Below are 25,061 nucleotides of genomic sequence, written 5' to 3'. Positions count from 1 at the left end.
GCACGGTAGATCAGACTGTTTGAGGTCTGGTCGCTATAAGGTGGTATCAGAGCACACGCTGACTGTAGGACACGACCACTAAGCTTAAACCCTAGAACACTACTCTCTTCTCATTTCTGACTCCTCTCCATTTTCTACTCTTTTAGGAATGGCGGATGCAAGGAACAAGTTCATGCAACCGGATGAAGATACACCTTTTGGACGACACTTGAAGGAAGTCACTAAGTACCTGAACATCGGAATACCAAGCTTCACCGGGACCTACAACGCCACACTACCAGAAGAGGAGCGCTGGAAGATTCAAGTTCAAGTTCCAGGAAGGACGTTTACGCTAGTCACCGAGCCTATAGAGTTTTCCTTTGATGCACCAACCTGGAGTTTAGGGAAGAGCATGGCAGCCCACATCACTATGGGATGCATTGGAGAAGTCTACCACAGGGAGCTTAAGGATACTATTTATCAGATTTGTGGACGCCGAGATGAGCACCAAGAAGGATGGATCTGGGAGATGATCAGCACCAAGAAGGATGGATCAATTGCAGCTTTCATCCAGGAGACAAACTAACACATTCGTCGCCAGGAGAACCAGATGTGTGCAGACATGATAGATCTGAAGAAGGCATTGACCAAGATCACGGAGTTGGAGGAAGAACTCAAGGCTACACGCGAGGATTATATGGAGGAAATCGTCGCACTGGTGGAGAAGAATGACGACCTGATAAAGAAGATCGGAGTATTCATGGGAGACCCAGCACCAGGAGGAGAAGATGATGATTGCGCTTGCCCGGATAACTACATCATCATCGATGACACCGACTTGGACCCCAGTGAAGTCGATTTTGTTGATGAAGCTGGAGCAGATATCATGGAGTCTTCGACCGAACAAAATTTCTAGTAGACCACCATAATCAGTAGTAGTATTCCCCCATGTATATAGTATAGTCCGAGTGAAGGAAATATGCCCTAGAGGCAATAATAAAGTTATTATATATTTCCTTATATCATGATAAATGTTTATTATTCATGCGAGAATTGTATTAACCGGAAACATAATACTTGTGTGAATACATAGACAAACAGAGTGTCACTAGTATGCCTCTACTTGACTAGCTCGTTGATCAAAGATGGTTATGTTTCCTAGCCATAGACATGAGTTGTCATTTGATTAACGGGATCACATCATTAGGAGAATGATGTGATTGACTTGACCCATTCCGTTAGCTTAGCACTCGATCATTTAGTATGTTGCTATTGCTTTCTTCATGACTTATACATGTTCCTATGACTATGAGATTATGCAACTCCCGTTTACCGGAGGGACACTTTGTGTGCTACCAAACATCACAACGTAACTGGGTGATTATAAAGGTGCTCTACAGGTGTCTCCAAAGGTATTTGTTGGGTTGGTGTATTTCGAGATTAGGATTTGTCACTCCGATTGTCGGAGAGGTATCTCTGGGCCCACTCAGTAATACACATCACTATAAGCCTTGCAAGCATTATGACTAATGAGTTAGTTGCGGGATGATGTATTACGGAACGAGTAAAGAGACTTGCCGGTAACGAGATTGAACTAGGTATCGAGATACCGACGATCGAATCTCGGGCAAGTAACATACCGATGACAAAGGGAATAACGTATGTTGTTATGCGGTCTGACCGATAAAGATCTTCGTAGAATATGTGGGAACCAATATGAGCATCCAGGTTCCGCTATTGGTTATTGACCGGAGAGGTGTCTCGGTCATGTCTACATAGTTCTCGAACCCGTAGGGTCCGCACGCTTAACGTTACGATGACAGTTATATTATGAGTTTATATGTTTTGATGTACCGAAGGTTGTTCGGAGTCCCGGATGTGATCACAGACATAACGAGAAGTCTCGAAATGGTCGAGACATAGAGATTGATATATTGGAAGCCTATGTTTGGATATCGGAAGTGTTCCGGGTGAAATCGGGATTTTTCCGGAGTACCGGCAGGTTACCGGAACCCCCCGGTAACTTAATGGGCCTTAGTGGGCCTAGGTGGAAGAGAGGAGAGGAGGCCAGGGCAGGGCCGCACGCCCCTCCCCCGAGTCCGAATAGGACAAGGAGAGGGGGGGCGCCCCCCCTTTCCTTCCTCCCCTCCACCTCTTCCCCCTCTCTCTCCTAGTCCAACATGGAAAAGGGGGGAGTCCTACTCCCGGTAGGACTAGGACTCCTCCTGGCGCGCCTCTCCCCTTGGCCGGCCGAACCCCCCCTTGCTCCTTTATATACGGGGGCAGGGGGGCACCTCTATACACACAATTGATCATTGATCTCTTAGCCGTGTGCGGTGCCCCCCTCCACCATATTACACCTCGATAATATCGTAGCGGTGCTTAGGCGAAGCCCTGCGTCGGTAAAACATCATCATTGTCACCACGCCGTCGTGCTGACGAAACTCTCCCTCAACACTCGGCTGGATCGGACTTCGAGGGACGTCATCGAGCTGAACGTGTGCTGAACTCGGAGGTGCCGTGCGTTCGGTACTTGATCGGTCGGATCGTGAAGACGTACGACTACATCAACCGCGTTGTGTTAAACGCTTCCGCTTTCGGTCTACGTGGGTACGTGGACAACACTCTCCCCTCTCGTTGCTATACATCATGATGATCTTGCGTGTGCGTAGGAATTTTTTTGAAATTACTACGTTCCCCAACAGTGGCATCCGAGCCTGGTTTTATGCGTTGATGTTATATGCACGAGTAGAACACAAGTGAGTTGTGGGCGATATAAGTCATACTGCTTACCAGCATGTCATATTTTGGTTCAGCGGTATTGTGAGATGAAGCGGCCCGGACCGACATTACGCGTACGCTTACGCGAGACTGGTTTCACCGTTGCGAGCACTCGTTGCTTAAAGGTGACTGGCGGGTGTCTGTCTCTCTCACTTTAGTTGAACCGAGTGTGGCTACGCCCAGTCCTTGCGAAGGTTAAAACAACACCAACTTGACAAACTATCGTTGTGGTTTTGATGCGTAGGTAAGAAGGGTTCTTGCTAAGCCCATAGCAGCCACGTAAAACTTGCAACAACAAAGTAGAGGACGTCTAACTTGTTTTTGCAGGGCATGTTGTGATGTGATATGGTCAAGACATGATGCTGAATTTTATTGTATGAGATGATCATGTTTTGTAACCGAGTTATCGGCAACTGGCAGGAGCCATATGGTTGTCGCTTTATTGTATGCAATGCAATCGCCATGTAATTGTTTTACTCTATCACTAAGCGGTAGCGATAGTCGTAGAAGCAATAGTTGGCGAGATGACAACGATGCTATGATGGAGATCAATGTGTCGTGCCGGTGACGATGGTGATCATGACGGTGCTTCGGAGATGGAGATCACAAGCACAAGATGATGATGGCCATATCATATCACTTATATTGATTGCATGTGATGTTTATCTTTTATGCATCTTATCTTGCTTTGATTGACGGTAGCATTATAAGATGATCTCTCACTAAATTTCAAGATAAAAGTGTTCTCCCTGAGTATGCACCGTTGCCAAAGTTCGTCGTGCCCAGACACCACGTGATGATCGGGTGTGATAAGCTCTACGTCCATCTACAACGGGTGCAAGCCAGTTTTGCACACGTAGAATACTCAGGTTAAACTTGACGAGCCTAGCATATGCAGATATGGCCTCGGAACACTGAGACCGAAAGGTCGAGCGTGAATCATATAGTACATATGATCAACATAGTGATGTTCACCACTGAAAACTACTCCATTTCACGTGATGATCGGTTATGGTTTAGTTTATTTGGATCACGTAATCACTTAGATGATTAGAGGGATGTCTATCTAAGTGGGAGTTCTTAAGTAATATGATTAATAGAACTTAAATTTATCATGAACTTAGTACCTGATAGTATCTTGCTTGTCTATGTTAATTGTAGATAGATGGCCCGTGCTATTGTTCCGTTGAATTTTAATGCGTTCCTTGAGAAAGCAACGTTGAAAGATGATGGTAGCAGTTATACGGACTGGGTCCGTAACTTGAGGATTATCCTCATTGCTGCACAGAAGAATTACGTCCTGGAAGCACCGCTGGGTGCCATGCCTGCTGCAAGAGCAACACCAGAGGTTATGAACGTCTGGCAGAGCAAAGCTGATGACTACTCGATAGTTCAGTGTGCCATGCTTTACGGCTTAGAACCGGGTCTTCAACGACGTTTTGAACATCATGGAGCATATGAGATGTTCCAGGAGTTGAAGTTAATATTTCATGCAAATGCCCGGATTGAGATATATGAAGTCTCTAATAAGTTCTACAGCTGCAAGATGGAAGAGAATAGTTCTGTCAGTGAGCATATACTCAAAATGTCTGGGTATAACAATCACTTGATTCAACTGGGAGTTAATCTTCCGGATGATAGCGTCATTGACAGAATTCTTCAATCACTGCCACCAAGCTACAAGAGCTTCGTGATGAACTATAACATGCAAGGGATGAATAAGACAATTCCCGAGCTCTTCGCAATGCTAAAGGCAGCGGAGGTAGAAATCAAAAAGGAGCATCAAGTGTTGATGGTCAATAAGACCACTAGTTTCAAGAAAAAGGGCAAAGGGAAGAAGAAGGGGAACTTCAAGAAGAACAACAAGCAAGTTGCTGTTCAGGAGAAGAAACCCAAATCTGGACCTATGCCTCAAACTGAGTGCTTCTACTGCAAGCAGACTGGTCACTGGAAGCGGAACTGCCCCAATTATTTGGCGGATAAGAAGGATGGCAAGGTGAACAAAGGTATATGTGATATACATGTTATTGATGTGTACCTTACCAGAGCTCGCAGTAGCACCTGGGTATTTGATACTGGTTGTGTTGCTAATATTGGCAACTCGAAACAGGGACTACGGATTAAGCGAACACTGGCCAAGGACGAGGTGACGATGTGCGTGGGAAACGGTTCCAAAGTCGATGTGATCGCCGTTGGCACGCTACCTCTACATCTACCTTCGGGATTAGTATTAGACCTAAATAATTGTTATTTGGTGCCAGCGTTAAGCATGAACATTATATCTGGATCTTGTTTGATGCGAGACGGTTATTCATTTAAATCAGAGAATAATGGTTGTTCTATTTATATGAGTAATATCTTTTATGGTCATGCACCCTTGAAGAGTGGTCTATTTTTAATGAATCTCGGTAGTAGTGACACACATATTCATAATGTCGAAGCCAAAAGATGCAGAGTTGATAATGATAGTGCAACTTATTTGTGGCACTGCCATTTAGGTCATATCAGTGTAAAGCGCATGAAGAAACTCCATAATGATGGACTTTTGGAATCACTTGATTATGAATCACTTGGTACTTGCGACCTGTGTCTCATGGGCAAGATGACTAAAACACCGTTCTCCGAAACTATGGAGAGAGCAACTAATTTGTTGGAAATCATACATACAGATGTATGTGGTCCGATGAATATTGAGGCTCGTGGCGGATATCGTTATTTTCTCACCTTCACAGATGATTTGAGCAGATATGGGTATATCTACTTAATGAAACATAAGTCTGAAACATTTGAAAAGTTCAAAGAATTTCGAAGCGAAGTTGAAAATCATCGTAACAAGAAAATAAAGTTTCTACGATCAGATCGTGGAGGAGAATATTTGAGTTACGAGTTTGGCCTACATTTGAAACAATGCGGAATAGTTTCGCAACTCACGCCACCCGGAACACCACAACGTAATGGTGTGTCCGAACATCGTAATCGTACTTTACTAGATATGGTGCGATCTATGATGTCTCTTACTGATTTACCACTATCGTTTTGGGGTTGTGCTTTAGAGACGGCTGCATTCACTCTAAATAGGGCACCATCGAAATCCGTTGAGACAACGCCTTATGAACTATGGTTTGGCAAGAAACCAAAGTTGTCGTTTCTTAAAGTTTGGAGTTGCGATGCTTATGTGAAGAAACTTCAACCTGATAAGCTCGATCCTAAATCGGAGAAATGTGTCTTCATAGGATACCCAAAGGAGACTGTTGGGTACACCTTCTATCACAGATCCGAAGGCAAGACATTCGTTGCTAAGAATGGATCCTTTCTAGAGAAGGAGTTTCTCTCGAAAGAAGTGAGTGGGAGGAAAGTAGAACTTGATGAGGTAACTGTACCTGCTCCCTTATTGGAAAGTAGATCATCACACAAACCAGTTTCTGCGACACCTACGCCAATTAGTGGGGAAGTTAATGATAATGATCATGAAACTTCAGATCAAGTTATTAATGAACCTCGTAGGTCAACCAGATTAAGATCCGCACCAGAGTGGTACGGTAATCCTGTTCTGGAGGTTATGTTACTAGACCATGACGAACCTACGAACTATGAAGAAGCGATGGTGAGCCCAGATTCCGCAAAATGGCTTGAAGCCATGAAATCCGAGATGGGATCCATGTATGAGAACAAAGTATGGACTTTGGTTGACTTGCCTGATGATCGGCAAGCCATTGAAAATAAATGGATCTTCAAGAAGAAGACTGACGCTGACGGTAATGTTACTGTCTATAAAGCTCGACTTGTTGCGAAAGGTTTTCGACAAGTTCAAGGGATTGACTACGATGAGACTTTCTCACCCGTAGCGATGCTCAAGTCTGTCCGAATCATGTTAGCAATTGCCGCATTTTATGATTATGAAATTTGGCAAATGGATGTCAAAACTGCATTCCTGAATGGATTTCTGGAAGAAGAGTTGTATATGATGCAACCGGAAGGTTTTGTCAATCCAAAGGGAGCTAACAAAGTGTGCAAGCTCAAGCGATCCATTTATGGACTGGTGCAAGCCTCTCGGAGTTGGAATAAACGCTTTGATAGTGTGATCAAAGCATTTGGTTTTATACAGACTTTTGGAGAAGCCTGTATTTACAAGAAAGTGAGTGGGAGCTCAGTAGCATTTCTGATATTATATGTGGATGAAATATTGCTAATTGGAAATGATATAGAATTTCTGGATAGCATAAAGGGATACTTGAATAAGAGTTTTTCAATGAAAGACCTCGGTGAAGCTGCATATATATTGGGCATCAAGATCAATAGAGATAGATCAAGACGCTTAATTGGACTTTCACATAACACATACCTTGACAAAGTTTTGAAGAAGTTCAAAATGGATCAAGCAAAGAAAGGGTTCTTACTTGTATTACAAGGTGTGAGATTGAGTAAGACTCAATGCCCGACCACTGCAGAAGATAGAGAGAAGATGAAAGATGTTCCCTATGCTTCAGCCATAGGCTCTATCATGTATGCAATGCTGTGTACCAGACCTGATGTGTGCCTTGCTATAAGTTTAGCAGGGAGGTACCAAAGTAATCCAGGAGTGGATCACTGGACAGCGGTCAAGAACATCCTGAAATACCTGAAAAGGACTAAGGATATGTTTCGCGTTTATGGAGGTGACAAAGAGCTCATCGTAAATGGTTACGTTGATGCAAGCTTTGACACTGATCCGGACGATTCTAAATCACAAACCGGATACGTGTTTACATTGAACGGTGGAGCTGTCAGTTGGTGCAGTTCTAAGCAAAGTGTCGTGGCGGGATCTACGTGTGAAGCGGAGTACATAGCTGCTTCGGAAGCAGCAAATGAAGGAGTCTGGATGAAGGAGTTCATATCTGATCTAGGTGTCATACCAAGTGCATCGGGTCCAATGAAAATCTTTTGTGACAATACTAGTGCAATTGCCTTAGCAAAGGAATCCAGATTTCACAAAAGAACCAAGCACATCAAAAGACGCTTCAATTCCATCCGGGATTTAGTCCAGGTGGGAGACATAGAAATTTGCAAGATACATACGGATCTGAATGTTGCAGACCCGTTCACTAAGCCTCTTCCACGAGCAAAACATGATCAGCACCAAGACTCCATGGGTGTAAGAATCATTACTATGTAATCTAGATTATTGACTCTAGTGCAAGTGGGAGACTGAAGGAAATATGCCCTAGAGGCAATAATAAAGTTATTATATATTTCCTTATATCATGATAAATGTTTATTATTCATGCGAGAATTGTATTAACCGGAAACATAATACTTGTGTGAATACATAGACAAACAGAGTGTCACTAGTATGCCTCTACTTGACTAGCTCGTTGATCAAAGATGGTTATGTTTCCTAGCCATAGACATGAGTTGTCATTTGATTAACGGGATCACATCATTAGGAGAATGATGTGATTGACTTGACCCATTCCGTTAGCTTAGCACTCGATCATTTAGTATGTTGCTATTGCTTTCTTCATGACTTATACATGTTCCTATGACTATGAGATTATGCAACTCCCGTTTACCGGAGGGACACTTTGTGTGCTACCAAACATCACAACGTAACTGGGTGATTATAAAGGTGCTCTACAGGTGTCTCCAAAGGTATTTGTTGGGTTGGTGTATTTCGAGATTAGGATTTGTCACTCCGATTGTCGGAGAGGTATCTCTGGGCCCACTCAGTAATACACATCACTATAAGCCTTGCAAGCATTGTGACTAATGAGTTAGTTGCGGGATGATGTATTACGGAACGAGTAAAGAGACTTGCCGGTAAGGAGATTGAACTAGGTATCGAGATACCGACGATCGAATCTCGGGCAAGTAACATACCGATGACAAAGGGAATAACGTATGCTGTTATGCGGTCTGACCGATAAAGATCTTCGTAGAATATGTGGGAACCAATATGAGCATCCAGGTTCCGCTATTGGTTATTGACCGGAGAGGTGTCTCGGTCATGTCTACATAGTTCTCGAACCCGTAGGGTCCGCACGCTTAACGTTACAATGACAGTTATATTATGAGTTTATATGTTTTGATGTACCGAAGGTTGTTCGGTGTAACACCCCGCATGTAACTTTCCATATTTGTAACTCTGACTCTTGCCATTTTCGGCTATGTGTTATGGTATTCCCTCCGTGGTCGGGTTTTGTCTTTCGTTTTGCATTTTGTTCATGTCATACTTTTCATATCATGTCATCATGTGCATTGCATTTGCATACGTGTTCGTCTCATGCATCCGAACATTTTCCCCGTTGTCCGTTTTGCAATTCGGCGCTCCTATCTCCTCCGGTGCACCCGTCTTGTTTTCTTTCGTGTGCGGGTGTCAAACGTTCTCGTAATGGACCGAGGCTTGTCAAGTGGCCTTGGTATACCACCGGTAGACCACCGGTCAAGTTTCGTTCCATTTGGAGGTCGTTTGGTACTCCAACGGTTAACCGGGCATCCGCAAAGTCCATTTATGTGTTGCAGCAAAACCCCCCTAAAAACGAGCCCAAAACCCACCAAACTCTCTTCCATGCTGTAGGTCGTTCGATCACGATCGTGTGGGCGAAAACCGCACCTCATTTGGACTCTCCTAGCTCCCTCTACCTATATATACTCTTCCCCTCCCGAAAACGAATCGCAGACGAAACCCTAACCTTCGTCCCTCCGCGCGCTGGACACGTCCGCCCGGCGCCGGACGAAGTCGCCGCCGCCGCCCGGCCAACCGCGTCACGCCACCTGTCCCGCTCCGCCGCCACCCACCGCCGGCCCGCCGGGCCCGTAACGGACCCGCGCGGCCCATCCGCCGCCCGTCTCCTCCGAGTGCCGCCGCGGCCTTCCCCGCCGCCGTCGCCACCGCGTCCGCCACCGCGCGCCGGCCGGCCCGCCGCCTCGCCGTCGCCCGCCGGCGCAACGCCGCCGCCGCCGGCGCCTCCTCCTCCGGCCGTCGCCCGAGCTCCTCCTCGCCTCTCCCTCCGCTGCCCCGCCGGCGTCCCCGCGCCTCCTCCTCCGGCCGGCGAGCCGAGCCCGAGCTCCCCCGATCTGGTTTCAGATCTGGTCAACGAGGTTGACCCGAGACCCCCTCGTTTTTCCTAAGTTTTTTGCATTTTCACTTCATATGCCCATGTTCATCATTGCATAACTCGCTGTACATAGCTCCGTTTCGCGCGTGTAATATGTCAAATTGTTCGCCTCGTGATGCTCTACATTTTGTTCAATTTCACCATGTTCATTAGAGTCCATCTTGATGCCCAAATCTCTGTTGCAAGAGGGCTAGTTGCTGTTATCTGCTGGTTCTTATCAGAACTTGGAGATTTGTCATTTTTGTATCATTTAATCTGTGCATCTTATGGGCATGAGCTGTACATGTGTTTTGTTGTATGCCATGCTATATTTTCAGGGGTGTATGCCATGTATTTTTGTGATCTTTGTGGTGACTAGCACAAGCATGCAAACTAGGCCCCGTAATGTTTCTGATTTCAGGGAGTTAGTAATTTCTCTAAGTCCTTGTCTGCTGTTATTTTGTTGCCATGTAAACTTGATGCTACAGAGAGATCCATGCATATTTTGGAGATGTTCATTAAGGATGTTTTTGATCCATTCCTTCCCTTGTTTGCAATTATGGAGTACCATAGCATGACTCAATCTTGCTCTACTTTTGCTATAAAATATTTTTGGCAGATTCTTAACATGATATTCATTTTTTGCCAAGCTTGTTGTAGTTGATCCATACATGCTATGCTTTTGTTCTTGCCATGTATAGCTTCATAAACATGCCATCTTGCTGTAGGTATGCTTGTTTTGTCATGAATTGCTCTGTAGTGAGTGCATCAAGCTCACAAAGAGGTCTTCATATTATTATTTCTGTCATGCTCTGTTTTCTGCTAAGTCTGAAACCTGTTAACGAAACTTGCTATGTTTACAGGCTTGCCATCATATCTTCTGGTCCTTTTTGGCTTATGGTTAGTAAGGGACTTTTGTCATATGCATTTAGTAGAACACTGCCATGCCTTGTTTTTCCATGTTAAGTTCCTGTAGCATGTTGATTTCGTGCTCTGAACATTGCTACCTGATGCTGTTTCTGCCATGTCCAGTAATTTCACCAAGTCTGTGAACCTGTTATCTTTTGCACTTTTGCCATGCTTGTTTGAGCTTGTTATCTTGTGATCTAGCCATAGCTCAGTGTTCACCTTTTGTCAAGCATCTCCTGTAGATTACTGCAATGTTCTTTGTTGCTATGTTGGGGTGCTGTAGCATTATTACTTGTTGCATTTTAAGTGCTATCATGCTGTTAATCGCAGATTCGTGTCATTCTTGTTTTGCTTGCCATTTGCAAACCGTGCATCCGTTTCCGGTGATCTTTATATCGATTTCCACCGTAATCATCTCATCTTTCCAGTGGCATGCTTGGTTTGCCAAGTTACTGCCTTGTTCATCTTTTTCCTTCCGGAGCACGCATATGCATCGCATATCATATCTTGCATATCATACATGTTTTGCATCATGTTCCTTGTGCATTTCTCGTGATTGATTGTGGTTCCGTTTGCTTGTGTTCTTGTCTTGGGTAGAGCCGGGAGACGAGTTCGTGAACGAGGAACCTGTTGAGTACGCTTACGAGGATCAAGCTTTCGACAACTCTGAGAACCTTGCAGGCAAGATGTCCACCCCTCGAAATCACTTCTATCTTTGCTTTGCTAGTTATTCGCTCTATTGCCATGCTGCGCTACCTATCACTTGCTATATCATGCCTCCCATATTGCCATGTCAGCCTCTAACCATCCTTTCCTAGCAAACCGTTGTTTGGCTAAGTTACCGCTTTTGCTCAGCCCTTCTTATAGCGTTGCTAGTTGCAGGTGAAGTTGAAGTTGTTCTATGTTGGAACATGGATATGTTGGGATATCACAATATCTCTTATTTAATTAATGCATCTATATATATTTTGGTAAAGGGTGGAAGGCTAGGCCTTATTCCTGGTGTTTTGTTCCACTCTAGCCGCCCTAGTTTCTGTCATACCGGGATTATGTTCCTTGAGTTTGCGTTCCTTACGCGGTCGGGTGATTTATGGGACCCCCTTGACAGTTCGCCTTGAATAAAACTCCTCCAGCAAGGCCCAACCTTGGTTTTACCATTTGCCACCTAAGCCTTTCCCCCGGGTTTTCGCGAGCCCGAGGGTCATCTTATTTTAAACCCCCGGGCCAGTGCTCCTTCGAGTGTTGGTCCGAACTGAGTAGACTACGGGGCCCCCTCCTGGAAACTCGAGGTCTGGTTTTACTCGTAGGATGTCTCATTCGGTGTGCCCTGAGAACAAGATATGTGCAGCTCCTATCGGGATTTGTCGGCACATTCGGGTGGCTTTGCTGGTCTTGTTTTACCATTGTCGAAATGTCTTGTAAACCGGGATTCCGAGACTGATCGGGTCTTTCTGGGAGAAGGTTTATCCTGCATTGACCGTGAGAGCTTATGATGGGCTAAGTTGGGACACCCCTGCAGGGTATTATCTATCGAAAGCCGTGCCCACGGTGATGAGGCAGATGGGAATTTCTTAATGTCCGGTTGTAGAGAACTTGTCACTTGACGCAATTAAAATACATCACCGTGTGTGTAGCCGTGATGGTCTCTTCTCGGCGGAGTCCGGGAAGTGAAGACGGTTTGAGTTATGAATGACGTAAGTAGGAGTTCAGGATCACTTCTTGGTCATTGCTAGATGACGACCGTTCCGTTGCTTCTCTTCTCGCTCTCTTTTGCGTATGTTAGCCACCATATATGCTTATTGCCGCTGCAGCTCCACCTCATTACACCATCCCTTCCTATAAGCTTAAATAGTCTTGATCTCGCGGGTGTGAGATTGCTGAGTCCTCATGACTCACAGATTCTACCAAAACAGTTGCAGGTGCTGACGATGCCAGTGCAGTTGATGGGATCGATCTCAAGTGGGAGTTCGATGAGGAACGTGGTCGTTACTATGTGTCGTTTCCTGATGATCAGTAGTGGAGCCCAGTTGGGACGATCGGGGATCTAGCATTTGGGGTTATCTTATTTTCATTTGGATCTTGGCCGTAGTCGGTCTATGTGTGTATTTTGGATGATGTATGAATTATATTTATGTATTGTGTGAAGTGGCGATTGTAAGCCAACTCTTTATCCCATTCTTGTTCATTACATGGGATTGTGTGAAGATGACCCTTCTTGCAACAAAACCACAATGCGGTTATGCCTCTAAGTCGTGCCTCGACACGTGGGAGATATAGCCGCATCGTGGGTGTTACAAGTTGGTAATCAGAGCCATCCCCGACTTAGGAGCCCCCTGCTTGATCGAATCGCTGGCGTTGTTGAGTCTAGAACAAAAATGTTTTGAGTCTTAGGATTATATATATCGGAGAGTAGGATTCTTTTTACTCCTCAGTCCCCTCGTCACTCTGGTGAGGTCTCCTGACGTAGAAGTTTTGACTATTCTCTCCTCAAATTTCACTAATTTTTTTTTAGGATCACGCGGGTATCTTGGAATCGTTCCGATGGTTTTGTGATGAGAACATTGTTCTTGGTGCCTCCTGACATTTAGGGGTTGTGGCAGTGTCCCGGGGAGTTGAGCTCCGAGGTGTTGTCGTCACAATTTTATCTTTGCAGTTCTGGAATACCTGAGTTTCGCCGACATCGATATCTCTTTTATGCAGTTGTTGGTGAGATCACCTCGACGCCACCCAGTACTGGGGCGGGAGTTCGGGAGTATTGCCATAACTTGTATAACAGATGCTCTTCGAAGGTTTAGGTAAATGATTTCCGAAGGTTTCTTGGTTATGTGTTGACGGATGGATACAGCTGGATCTAGGGATTGTTAGTTTGGGTGATATATTTTGTGTCCCCTGTATCCCCAACACCAGATTGCATAACCAGAAAGTTTCGGGAGTTTATAAGTGGGAATTCTAGTAGCCTTGGGATATCTTTCCGACAGACGCATGATATGAGATTGGGGTTCGACGTCTAGTGGTCCGCCTGTACACGGTTGGTTTTACAGTGGTCTCGTAGTGTCTTAAAGAGTCCTTGGCTATGCCGACTCGGGGACGCTTCGTATGTCATGTGCACAGCCTTGTACATGATGGTGCTGTACGATTGAGCCCGTGTGGGCCCCACCACAAAAACTTCGGACGAAATCTCTATCATATGTTTGTTCCGGCTTCTGCAAGCCAATACTTTGTTTTGTATTGTATTGTGGTATTCGAGTTGCTTCGAAGTCATATGTTGATTCCATATCTTTTTCAAGTGGCTTCTCAACTTATGGAAGTGTGATGATTTACTATGGAATTCATTCGTTCATCCTCGTTCGAATGTTTATTGTGAAGACTATATGTTGCAATTTCTATCCATTGATTCTACTTATCTATTTGTCTATCAAGATGCTAACGGATGTCACCCTCTTTAGGATGGCTCCGCCAATGGGTCAGAATCTGGATCGCAGTGAAGGGAGTCAAGCGAACCCTCCGCCACCACCTCCTCCTCCGGAGGCATGGCAAGCTATCATGGCAGCCACCAACGCCAATGCTCAGATGATTCTGCAACTCTTGCAAGAACGCACCCAAGGGCAAGGCAATCAAGGCAATCAAGGTCAAGGCAACAATCAGCCTCACTACGCTACACTCAACTAGTTTCTCGCAAATCAGCCCAAGTCTTTCAGCTACTGTGCCGAGGCCATGGATGCCGATGATTGGCTCGTGGACATCAACAAGCATTTTGAATGTAGCAATGTCAGGCCTGAGGACTATGTCAAGTTCGCTTCTTTCCAGCTCAAGGACCAAGTTGCTGATTGGTTTCAGCAATACAAAGATTCCAGAGGAGGTCGTGTGATCACTTGGACTGACTTCTGTCGGGACTTCAAAGCGCACCACATTCCACAAAGTGTTGTTGAGAGCAAGCGTGAGGAGTTCCGCAATCTCAAGCAAGGCAACATGTCCGTGTATCAATACAACATCCAGTTTCAGAAACTTGCTCGCTTCGCTAAACAAGACGTTCCTGATGAAAAGAGCATGATCTATCACTTCAGAGGTGGCCTTAGAGAGGATCTGCAGTTAGCTCTCGTTCTTGTTGAGCCTACTCAGTTTGATCAATTCTACAATATGGCACTGAAGCAAGAGGCTGCTCAGCTCAAGTGTGAGGCTTCTAAGAAGAGAGTCAGGGACGCAGTTCAGTCTTCTTCTTCCTCACTTGTGGCAGCTAAGCAACAGAAGTTCTGGTTGCCTCCTCCTCCTCTGTTTCGTCAGCCTTACCAGCAGAAGAACAAAGGTGGCCATGGTTCTTCCAACTCTTCCAACTCTGGCTATCAGAACAAGTCTCAGAATCAAGCTCCAAAGTCCAATGCTCCTTATCACCGTCCACTCTCAGAGGTGACTTGCAACAAGTGTCAGCAGAAAGGTCACTATGCTAACAAGTGCTTCAACCAAAGGCGCCTGCCTCCTCCTCCTCCTGTCAGATCTTCCAGCAATGCAGCGGTCAAGCATAATCCAAAGTCTGCAAAGGTGAACATGATGAATGCAGCTCAAGCGGAGGAATCTGTTGATGTGATAATGGGTAATCTCTCAGTTAATGATATTCCTGCAAAAGTCTTATTTGATACTGGTGCATCGCATTCTTTCTTGTCATACCCATTTGCATCGAAGAACAATGTTGACACAGAGATTTTATCCAAAGTTATGCAAGTTGTTTCTCCGGGAAAACTTCTGACTTCTAGTTTGGTTGCTCCCGATGTTTCCATAAAGATGGGCGACTATAAATTTCTGTCTTCTCCAGTTGTTCTTGGTGACTCAGATATTGATCTTATCCTCGGGATGGACTGGCTTTCTAAGCACAAGGCTCAACTTGATTGTGCTGCCAGGGAAATTCAATTGACACACTCTTCTGAGGATGTGATTATTTATGCCGCTCGTGATGAAACCATTCGGTTTTTTTTCTCTCAATGAGAAGGGCGAATTGAATGCCATCTCTCAGATTCCAGTCGTTTGTGAGTACCAAGATGTCTCTCTAGAAGAGCTTCCGGGTATGCCTCCTCACCGGCCAGTTGAGTTCGTTATCGAACTTGAGCCTGGTACTGAACCCGTTTGCAAGCGTCCATACAAGCTTGGACCTAATGAGTTGAAGGAATTGAAGAAACAGCTCGATGAACAAGAGCGTCTGGGTTTGATCAGACCAAGTTCATCTCCATGGGGTTGTGGTGTTCTTTTTGTAAAGAAGAAGGATGGCACGGACCGACTTTGTGTCGACTACCGTCCATTGAACAAGAAGACAATCAAGAACAAGTATCCACTTCCCAACATCAATGAGCTATTCGAGCAACTCAAAGGTGCTAAAGTTTTCTCGAAGGTTGACCTTCGTATGGGTTATCATCAGATTCGCATTCGTGAAGAAGATATTCCCAAGACAACATTCAGAACAAGCTTTGGTTCTTATGACTATACTGTCGTGTCTTTCGGCCTTGTCAATGCTCCTCCAGTATTCTCTCGGATGATGAATTTCATCTTCAACCCCTATACCAATGAATTTGTCCTGGTGTATCTCGATGATATCTTGGTCTTCTCCAAGAATAAGAAGGACCATGCCAAACATTTGCGATTGGTGCTCGACAAGCTCAGAGAGTATCAATTCTATGCGAAGTTCTCTAAATGTGAGTTTTGGCTCGATGAAATTCTTTTCCTTGGTCACATCATCTCTGCCAAGGGCATCGCTCTTAACCCCGAGAAGGTGTCCGCAATTGTGAATTGGGATCCCCCTTAGAATGTCAAGCAGCTCCGCAGTTTTCTTCGTCTTGCAAGCTATTGCCGAAGATTCGTTGAAAATTTCTCCAACATTGCAAAGCCTCTTTCCAACCTCCTCCAGAATCATGTGAAGTATGTCTAGTCTCCTGAGTGTGACGTTGCTTTCAACACTCACAAAGAGAAACTAGTCACAGCTCCTGTCTTGACTCCTCCTGACGAATCCAAGCCATTTGAAGTTTTCTGTGATGCTTCTCTCCAAGGTCTCGGTGCTGTGTTAATGCAAGAGAAGAAAGTGGTGGCCTATAGCTCTCGTCAGTTGAAGCCCAACGAGAAGAACTACCCCACTCACGATCTTGAGTTGGCGGCAGTTGTCCATGCATTAATAACGTGGAGACATCTCTTGTTGGGAAGACAAGTGGACATATTCACCGATCACAAGAGTCTCAAGTACATCTTCACTCAGCCCAACCTCAACCTCAGGCAGACTCGATGGGTCGAAATGATTCAAGAGTACAATCCGAGTATTGAATATACTCCAGGCAAAGCAAATGTCATTGCAGATGCGTTAAACAAGAAGGCTTATTGCAACAGCTTAATTCTCAAGCCATTCCAACCGGATCTTTGTGAAGCTTTCCGCAAGCTGAATCTCCAAGTTGTTCCTCAAGGCTTTCTTGCCAACCTCATAGTCTCTCCTACTTTGGAAGATCAAATTCGTGAGGCACAACTTCTTGATGCCATGGTGAAGAAGGTGAAACGTGGTATCGACAAGGGTCTTTCCAAATACAAGTGCTATCGCATTGATGACAGAGACACTTTGTTCTTCGAGGACCGGATTGTGGTTCCTAAAGGTGATCTAAGGAAAGTCATTATGAACGAAGCGCACAATTCTCTCCTTTCCATTCATCCTGGAAGTACGAAGATGTACCATGACCTCAAGCAGTCGTATTGGTGGACTCGAATGAAGCGAGAAATCGCTCAATTCGTGAAAGAATGTGATGTCTGTCGAAGAGTGAAAGCAGAACACCAACGACCAGCTGGTCTCCTTCAACCTCTTGCTATCCCAGAATGGAAGTTTGATCATATAGAAATGGACTTCATGACTGGATTTCCAAAGTCCAAGCGCGGAAATGATGCTATCTTCGTTGTCATTGACAAGCTTTCTAAAGTGGCTCATTTCCTTCCAATCAAAGAATCCATCACATCAGCTCAGTTGGCAGAGCTATACACCTCCAGAAAAAAGTCCAAGCGCGGAAATATTGCTCCGTCCTATTAGTTGAACCGAGAGGTCTTTGTTTTGTAATTTTTGACATTTTTTGTTTTTTGAACACATGTTAATCGAAGGTCTATCGCGTTCCTTTTTGCTAATTTTTGTTTTTTGAATACATGTCAATTGGCTTGAAAGAAGGTCTATCGTGTTACTTCACGACATCTTTCCAAAAAATTGACATGACTTGTATCAACCTACAAGGAATGTCTGTCAAATTAACCTCGAGGTACTTGTTCTCCAATTAACCTCTGGGTCTTGCAGGAGTACTTCTTTTTTGAACACATGTTAATCGAAGGTCTATCGCGTTACTTTTTGATAATTTTTGTTTTTTGAACACATGTTAATTGGCTTGAAAGAAGGTCTATCGTATTACTTCACGACATCTTTCCAAAAAAAGTGATATGACTTCTGTCAACCTATAAGGCATGTTTGTCAAATTAACCTTGAGGTACTTGTTTCCAAATTAACCTCTATGTCTTGCAGGAGTACTTGTTTTTTGAACACATGTTAATCGAAGGTCTATCGTGTTACTTTTTGCTATTTTTTGTTTTTCGAACACATGTTAATTGGCTTGAAAGAAGGTCTATCGTGTTACTTCACGACATCTTTCCAAAAAAGTGACATGACTTGTGTCAACCTATAAGGAATGTCTGTCAAATTAACCTTGAGGTACTTGTTCTCAAATTAACCTCTGGGTCTTGCAGGAGTACTTGTTTTTTGAACACATGTTAATCGAAGGTCTATCGCGTTACTTTTTGATAATTTTTGTTTTTTGAACACATGTTAATTGGCTTGAAAGAAGGTCTATCGTATTACTTCACGACATCTTTCCAAAAAAAGTGATATGACTTCTGTCAACCTATAAGGCATGTCTGTCAAATTAACCTTGAGGTACTTGTTTCCAAATTAACCTCTAGGTCTTGCAGGAGTACTTGTTTTTTCAACACATGTTAATCGAAGGTCTATCGCGTTACTTTTTGATAATTTTTGTTTTTTGAACACATGTTAATTGGCTTGAAAGAAGGTCTATCGTGTTACTTCATGACATATTTCCAAAAAAGTGACATGACTTCTGTCAACCTATAAGGCATGTCTGTTAAATTAACCTCGAGGTACTTGTTCTCAAATTAAACCCTGGGCCTTGCAGGAGTGCTGCAGTGTGTTAGCGTCAATTGCAAGATGAGCGAGCAAGGCAGCAGTGAAGTTGCCAACATGCTCAAAGTGCACGGAACATTGAGTAGAAAGAAGCATGCCCAAGAAATTAATGCGTGCTTAGGGCGGCCTTTGCTCAAAGAGCAAGTGTATATAAGGTACAGTCGGCAGGCTATAAGGACGAGCAACGAGAAGCGATACGGGCTGCTGGATATACTATAACTAGGTGTCCCATGGAGGTAACATTCAAAGTTATTCTCACACTATACAATGGTATAGGAATGCAGAGATTTGGTTGATTTTATATTGCTAAATAATATAAAATATTATGAGTGCAGACGCTCCATCGCGAGGTTCCTTGCTCCTTCTCGGTCGTCGTGAATCTATGTTCATCCACTCTTTTCTTTGACGTGAGCTTTGTTCATCCCTTTGCCAACACACGGGACATCTAGCATCAAGGTGGACATGTCATGCAAGAAAATGGAGATAAGCAGTGCGTAAGTGAGTCATGCACTTCGATGGCACCTAGTACTACGCAATATTTTTTCTCCTCGATGGCACGTGAATAGTGCACGTACTCAATGACGGAGCACGGGATGGTAGCCATGGACATGGTCGACCCTTTTTGGTGAGAGTACTAAATAATTTTGATGTGTCCCATCAACTTGCAGAACGACGAGAAGCTTGCTTACTACGACTTCTCCCTTGCCAACGCGTGCGTGGTGGCTCGTAGCACGAGGAGAAACTTTTGCTTACAAGCGGTGGACGTGCAGCAGTTCATTTGGTGTTAGATTGCCAGAAGTAGTACTACTGTAGTACCATCATTATTGTTTGACTTCCGGAAGAGGCGAAGAGCCAAGCGCAAGGTCACCTACTAACCTAGTACAATACTCCTATACTATAGCCAAAGCTGGTCCACCTTTTTAGAGCATGGTTAATTAATATAGGCGGCTCTTGCAGCGGCACATCATTTAGAGCCAGTACTCTCTTCGCAGGAACTTAAAATGTAGGAATAGGAAAATTATGAGGGGGGTGTCTCCAACCGTGTTCCTCGGCTCGCACCTAACATCACGGTGGTCGAACTTGGAGTCATCCATCTGGTACAGATGGCATCTCAGATCTGGACACAAAGTGAGGTACACCGTCATGGTCCACTGTCAAGGGTGTCAGCGCGGACACGACCTCTCACTGCGTCCATCATTTGAAGCGGCACGCCGGCCCAGGGTGCCGCCCGCTGCACTCCCAGCTATACCCGCCTCCTCGCCGCATTCAAAAACCTACATTTACTAGTCCATGGCATGTGCCATGCATGTGTGGATTTAGGGATTATTAGTGGAGACAATGGAAAAACCTGGATCATATTTATAAAAGAATTTATAAGAGAAGGTAATAAGCTATTTAATTACTACACATATTAAGCTTTCACTTTATTTATGTTTGTAATCTGATAACCAGGTGCACTAACCAATTGAAAAAAGAAGCTAGTGAATAGTAGTATTAAGCTTCTCACTATTTGTACTAAATAAAATCCCTTCAGTTAACATTTTGCCCTTGCCATGCGTGCACTGCTACACGCACTTACCCTGTCTCTCCCATCACGTGTAGCAGTTTGCATGGTGGAATGGCATGCTAGTAGTACTGTAGGGTAGCACTCTCATGAGAGCCTACTAGAGATTTCTAGGATGCTCTGTCCGACGGAAGAATCACGAACCTGCACGTACGCTCTATTGTAGTGCCAGTCTACAAGTGAAGATGTGCACGTGAATCCCTCCACTGTGGACCGTCCGATTACTCCATCTAACGGTCTATATGTGGCCACATAGTCCTCTATCTAAACCAATTGAGTGTGAGCTGTCGGATTACAAAGATCCAACGGTCTCTATCCCTTCATATTGATACACTACATAGGAGTATAGATATAGATATAGAAACCTGCGTGGAATGCGAGAAACCCACTCCGGCCACACACGTCCGTTCAGGAGTAGGATGCCGGCCAAGCTCCTCCATCCACCATTTTGTCCACTCTTTCAGCGGCATCCAATGAGCAGGAAGAGCAGTTCTCCAGCATAAAAGCCGTCTGGGTGGACCGCCGAGCCTGGCAGTTACGAGCGAGGCTGCTCGCTGCTCCAGCTACCTCGCCTAGCCCATCGGAGGCAGTTGCCGCGCTAAGCCAGCGCGTGGTTCCGCAGCTGGCCGCTCCAATACAGCTCGAGGAAGAGTGCCGACTTGTAACGCCCACGATGCGGCTATATCTCCCACGTGTCGAGGCACGACTTAGAGGCATAACCGCATTTTGGTTTTGTCGCAATAAGGGTCATCTTCACAATCCCATGTAATGAACAAGAATGGGATAAAGAGTTGGCTTACAATCGCCACTTCACACAATACATGAATAAAGTCATACATCATTCAAGATACACACATAGGTCCGACTACGGAACCAAAATAAAAGAAGACAACCCCAAATGCTAGATCCCCGATCGTCCCAACTGGGCTCCACTACTGATCAACAGGAAAAGAAACAATGTAACGACCAAGTTCCTCGTCGAACTCCCACTTGAGCTCGGTTGCGTCATCTGCACTGGTATCGTCGGCACCTGCAACTGTTTTGGAAGTATCTGTGAGTCACGAGGACTCGGCAATCTCACACCCCTGAGATCAAGACTATTTAAGCTTAAGGGTCGGAAAGGGTAAGGTGGTGAGGTTGCAGCAGCGACTAAGCATATATTGTGGCTAACATACGCAAATAAGAGCGAGAAGAGGAGCAACCGAACGGTCGTCAGCTAGTAATGATCTAGAAGTGATCCCGAACTCCTACTTACGTCAAACATAACACAAGAACCGTGTTCACTTCCCGGACTCCGCCGAAAAGAGACCATCACGGCTACACACGCGGTTGATGCGTTTTAATTAGGGTCAAGTGTCAAGTTCTCTACAACCGGATATTAACAAATTCCCATCTGCCACATAATTCGCGGGCACGGCTCTCGAAAGTTTAAACCCTGCAGGGGTGTCCCAACTTAGACCATTATAAGCTCTCACGGTCAACGAAGGATAAACCTTCTCCCAGGAAGACCCGATCAGTCTCGGAATCCCGGTTTACAAGACATTTCGACAATGGTAAAACAAGACCAGCAAAGCCGCCCGATGTGCTGACAAATCCCGATAGGAGCTGCACATATCTCATTCTCAGGGCACACCGGAGGAGCAAGACGTCGGGTTGGCATAGACCCTGGTTGCCCAGGGGGCGCCGGACATCGCTCAGTTTGGACCAGCACTCGAAGGAGCACTGGCCCGGGGGGGTAAATAAAGATGACCCTTGAGTCTACAGAACCCAAAGGAAAAAGGCTTAGGTAGGCAAATGGTAAAACCAAGGTTGGGCCTTGCTGGAGGAGTTTTATTCAAAGCGAACTGTCAAGGGGGTCCCATAAATCACCCAACCGCGTAAGGAACGCAAAATCAAGGAACATAACACCGGTATGACGGAAACTAGGGCGGCCAGAGTGGAACAAAACACCAGGCATAAGGCCGAGCCTTCCACCCTTTACCAAGTATATAGATGCATTAATAATATAAGAGATATTGTGATATCCCAACATATCCATGTTCCAACATGGAACAAACTTCATCTTCACCTGCAACTAACAACGCTATAAGAGGGGCTGAGCAAAAGTGGTAACATAGCCAAACAACGGTTTGCTAGGAAGGGTGACAAAGGTTAGAGGTTCATGGCAATTTGGGAGGCTTGATATAGCAAGTGGTAGGTAACGCGGCATAGCAATAGAGCGAACAACTAGCAAGCAAAGATAGAAGTGATTTCGAGGGTATGGTCATCTTGCCTGAGATCCCGCTAGGAAGATGAACGAGTCCATGAAGAAGACGAACGGACGTAGTCGAACGAATCCTCACAACTCCGGAACGAAACCGAAGGAAACGAGAGAAGCAACCCGGAAGAAGCAAACAAAATAGTAAACAACCATCACATAAACATGGCATGATGCACAATCAAGTATGATGCATGTCCGATTTAATGAGCATGGCATGGCAAAGTGCAACAAACAACACAACAAATTAAGTGGAGCTCAATATGCAACGAGTTGCATATTGAAGAAACACCACATCAATTGTTTAGTTCTCTCGGTTATGTACCCAACAATATTAAATGTTATTAAGCATGGCAAGAGGTGAGGCATATGACGACTACCTAGCTAGGCAAGTTTAAATGAGGCCGGAACAACAAACAACAATTCCGGAAAATCCCCATTTGCATATTTTAGATTTGGTACTGTTCTGCCATAAATGCAATTTTAATGTTTTTAAACAGCAAAATGAAGTGCACCATGTTAAACTAGGCATTTTTCTACCCCATTTACATATAAAGTTTATTAAAATCCGAGTTACGGTTATTTAGTTATGAAATAAATCATTTTAACATGGCATTTAGCAAATTTAACCAAACAGCAATTTAAACATTTTAAACATGGATGGAAGTTGCATATTATGAACCTAGATGAAATTCTGAGCATTTTACATGTTTAAATCATTTTAATCCGATGCACGGTTAAAGAGTTATTATATGCACGAACACTAGGGGTTCTTCTGTAAAACAGCAATTCACTGGATAATTAGACAAATCGTTCGCAGGAAAAAAAACAGTGACTCGGGCCAAAACTGAGAGGGGCTGGGGAGTTGGTCACATCGGGCTGAAACTGGCTGGGCCCATAGGAGCAGGGGCACTGGAGGCTCACCATGGGCCTTGGCCCGTGGGTGGAGCTGGCTGCAGGCCTGGCCGCTCGGGCTGATGAAGTGGGCGCTTGGGGCTGGAGGATGCTGGCCCAGGCGCTGGAGGCGCGGTCAACGCGAGGAGCAGGGGCGCGTCCTCCCGTCTCGCTCGAAGCAGGGGAAGCAGGGGCGGCGATAGGGACTTGGCGAGGCGGCGAAGCCGAGGGCCTTGGGCGACGGCGACGGACTTGGCGAGGTGATGTAGCTGGCAGGACTTGAAGGAGCAGGCGGGGCGGCGTGGGACTTGGCGGGGCACTCTGACGAGGAAGATGGCCGGCGCGGGCTCCCGGGCATGGGGAGGCGACGTGGAACTGGCGGGGAGGCGCAGGAAAGGGACGGCCGCACGGGGCAGAGGTGGACTCGGGGCTCCGGCAGGAGGAGCTTGAGGGGCAGGGGATGGCGAGGCAGGGGCGCGGACGAGGATGGCCTGCTGGCTCCGGCGACTAGCGACGGCGGGGACGAGGTGTTCGGGGAAAGGGAGCAACGCGGTGCGCGAGATGAAGACGAGCAGGGGCGACGAGGTTGAGTGGACGCGCGCACGGGAGGAGAGGAGGAGGGCGACGACGATGTTGCTGTTGCTGTCGCCGGCGGCGGCGAGCTTCGGCTCGAGGAGGCGAACGGGGTCGCGACAATGGGAAGCTGCAGGAGACTGCGAGGATGGTGGGCATCAGGCAGAGGAGGAAGGGGCGAGGCCTTGGCACGGGCGAGCTGGACAGCGGCCGCAAAGAGGCTTCAGATCGGGAGCTCCTCTCTCGTTCGGATTTGGAGGAGGAGGCACCGGCGAGGTGGATCGAGAGGGGATTTGGCAGGTAGGATCTGGCTCGATCCCGAGGAAGGAGAAGACTTGTTCGAGCGCTCCGGTTGGGCTGGTGGGGAGATCGAGGAGAAGGTGGGTGGAAGGATCAGACAGATCCCGAGGAAGAGTGGCGGCGGCGCTAGGGTAGGATCCCTAGAAATTAGGGTTTGGTCTAAAAATGGACACGGAGGTCTATATATATAACAAGTGAATTTTTGATAGGGGCCTTTGGTCCCTCTGATTAAAATCGGACGATCGAGAAAATAATAGGTAGGGAGTCCAAATAAGAAAACGAAGATGTTTTGTAGATGTTTGGGGATGATTCGAATCCAACGGTAACAACAAACAGGGTCGGGTACGGGACAACCTTCGGACGCGCGGGAGGGGATCGCGGGCTGACGAGAGAGGTTAGTTGGTTAGACAAGAGGGAACCGAAAACACGGTTGGTCTCGGAACGGTGAACGAAGACAAGGGGGAAACACGGCAACTACGAACGAATGCAAGTTTTGAAAACAATGACGACAACGAGTGCCGATGCAATGCGGATGATGCG

At 45.7% G+C, this 25,061-nt stretch overlaps 1 long non-coding RNA gene across 1 annotated transcript; it reads right to left on the bottom strand.

Moving 5' to 3' along the window:
- Nucleotides 1-21,263: 21,263 nt before the first annotated feature.
- LOC141021295 (uncharacterized) lies at nt 21,264-24,657 on the bottom strand. The gene is made up of 2 exons (XR_012181997.1): nt 22,770-24,657; nt 21,264-21,533 (listed from the first exon to the last, which is right to left on the bottom strand). It is a non-coding gene; the product is annotated as an uncharacterized lncRNA (long non-coding RNA).
- Between the last annotated feature and the right edge of the window lie 404 nt (nt 24,658-25,061).

The sequence above is a fragment of the Aegilops tauschii genome, chromosome 4 (genome assembly GCF_002575655.3).
Source record: "Aegilops tauschii subsp. strangulata cultivar AL8/78 chromosome 4, Aet v6.0, whole genome shotgun sequence".
Taxonomy (NCBI): Eukaryota; Viridiplantae; Streptophyta; class Magnoliopsida; order Poales; family Poaceae; genus Aegilops; species Aegilops tauschii.
This window is presented reverse-complemented; position numbering and strand designations above follow the sequence as displayed.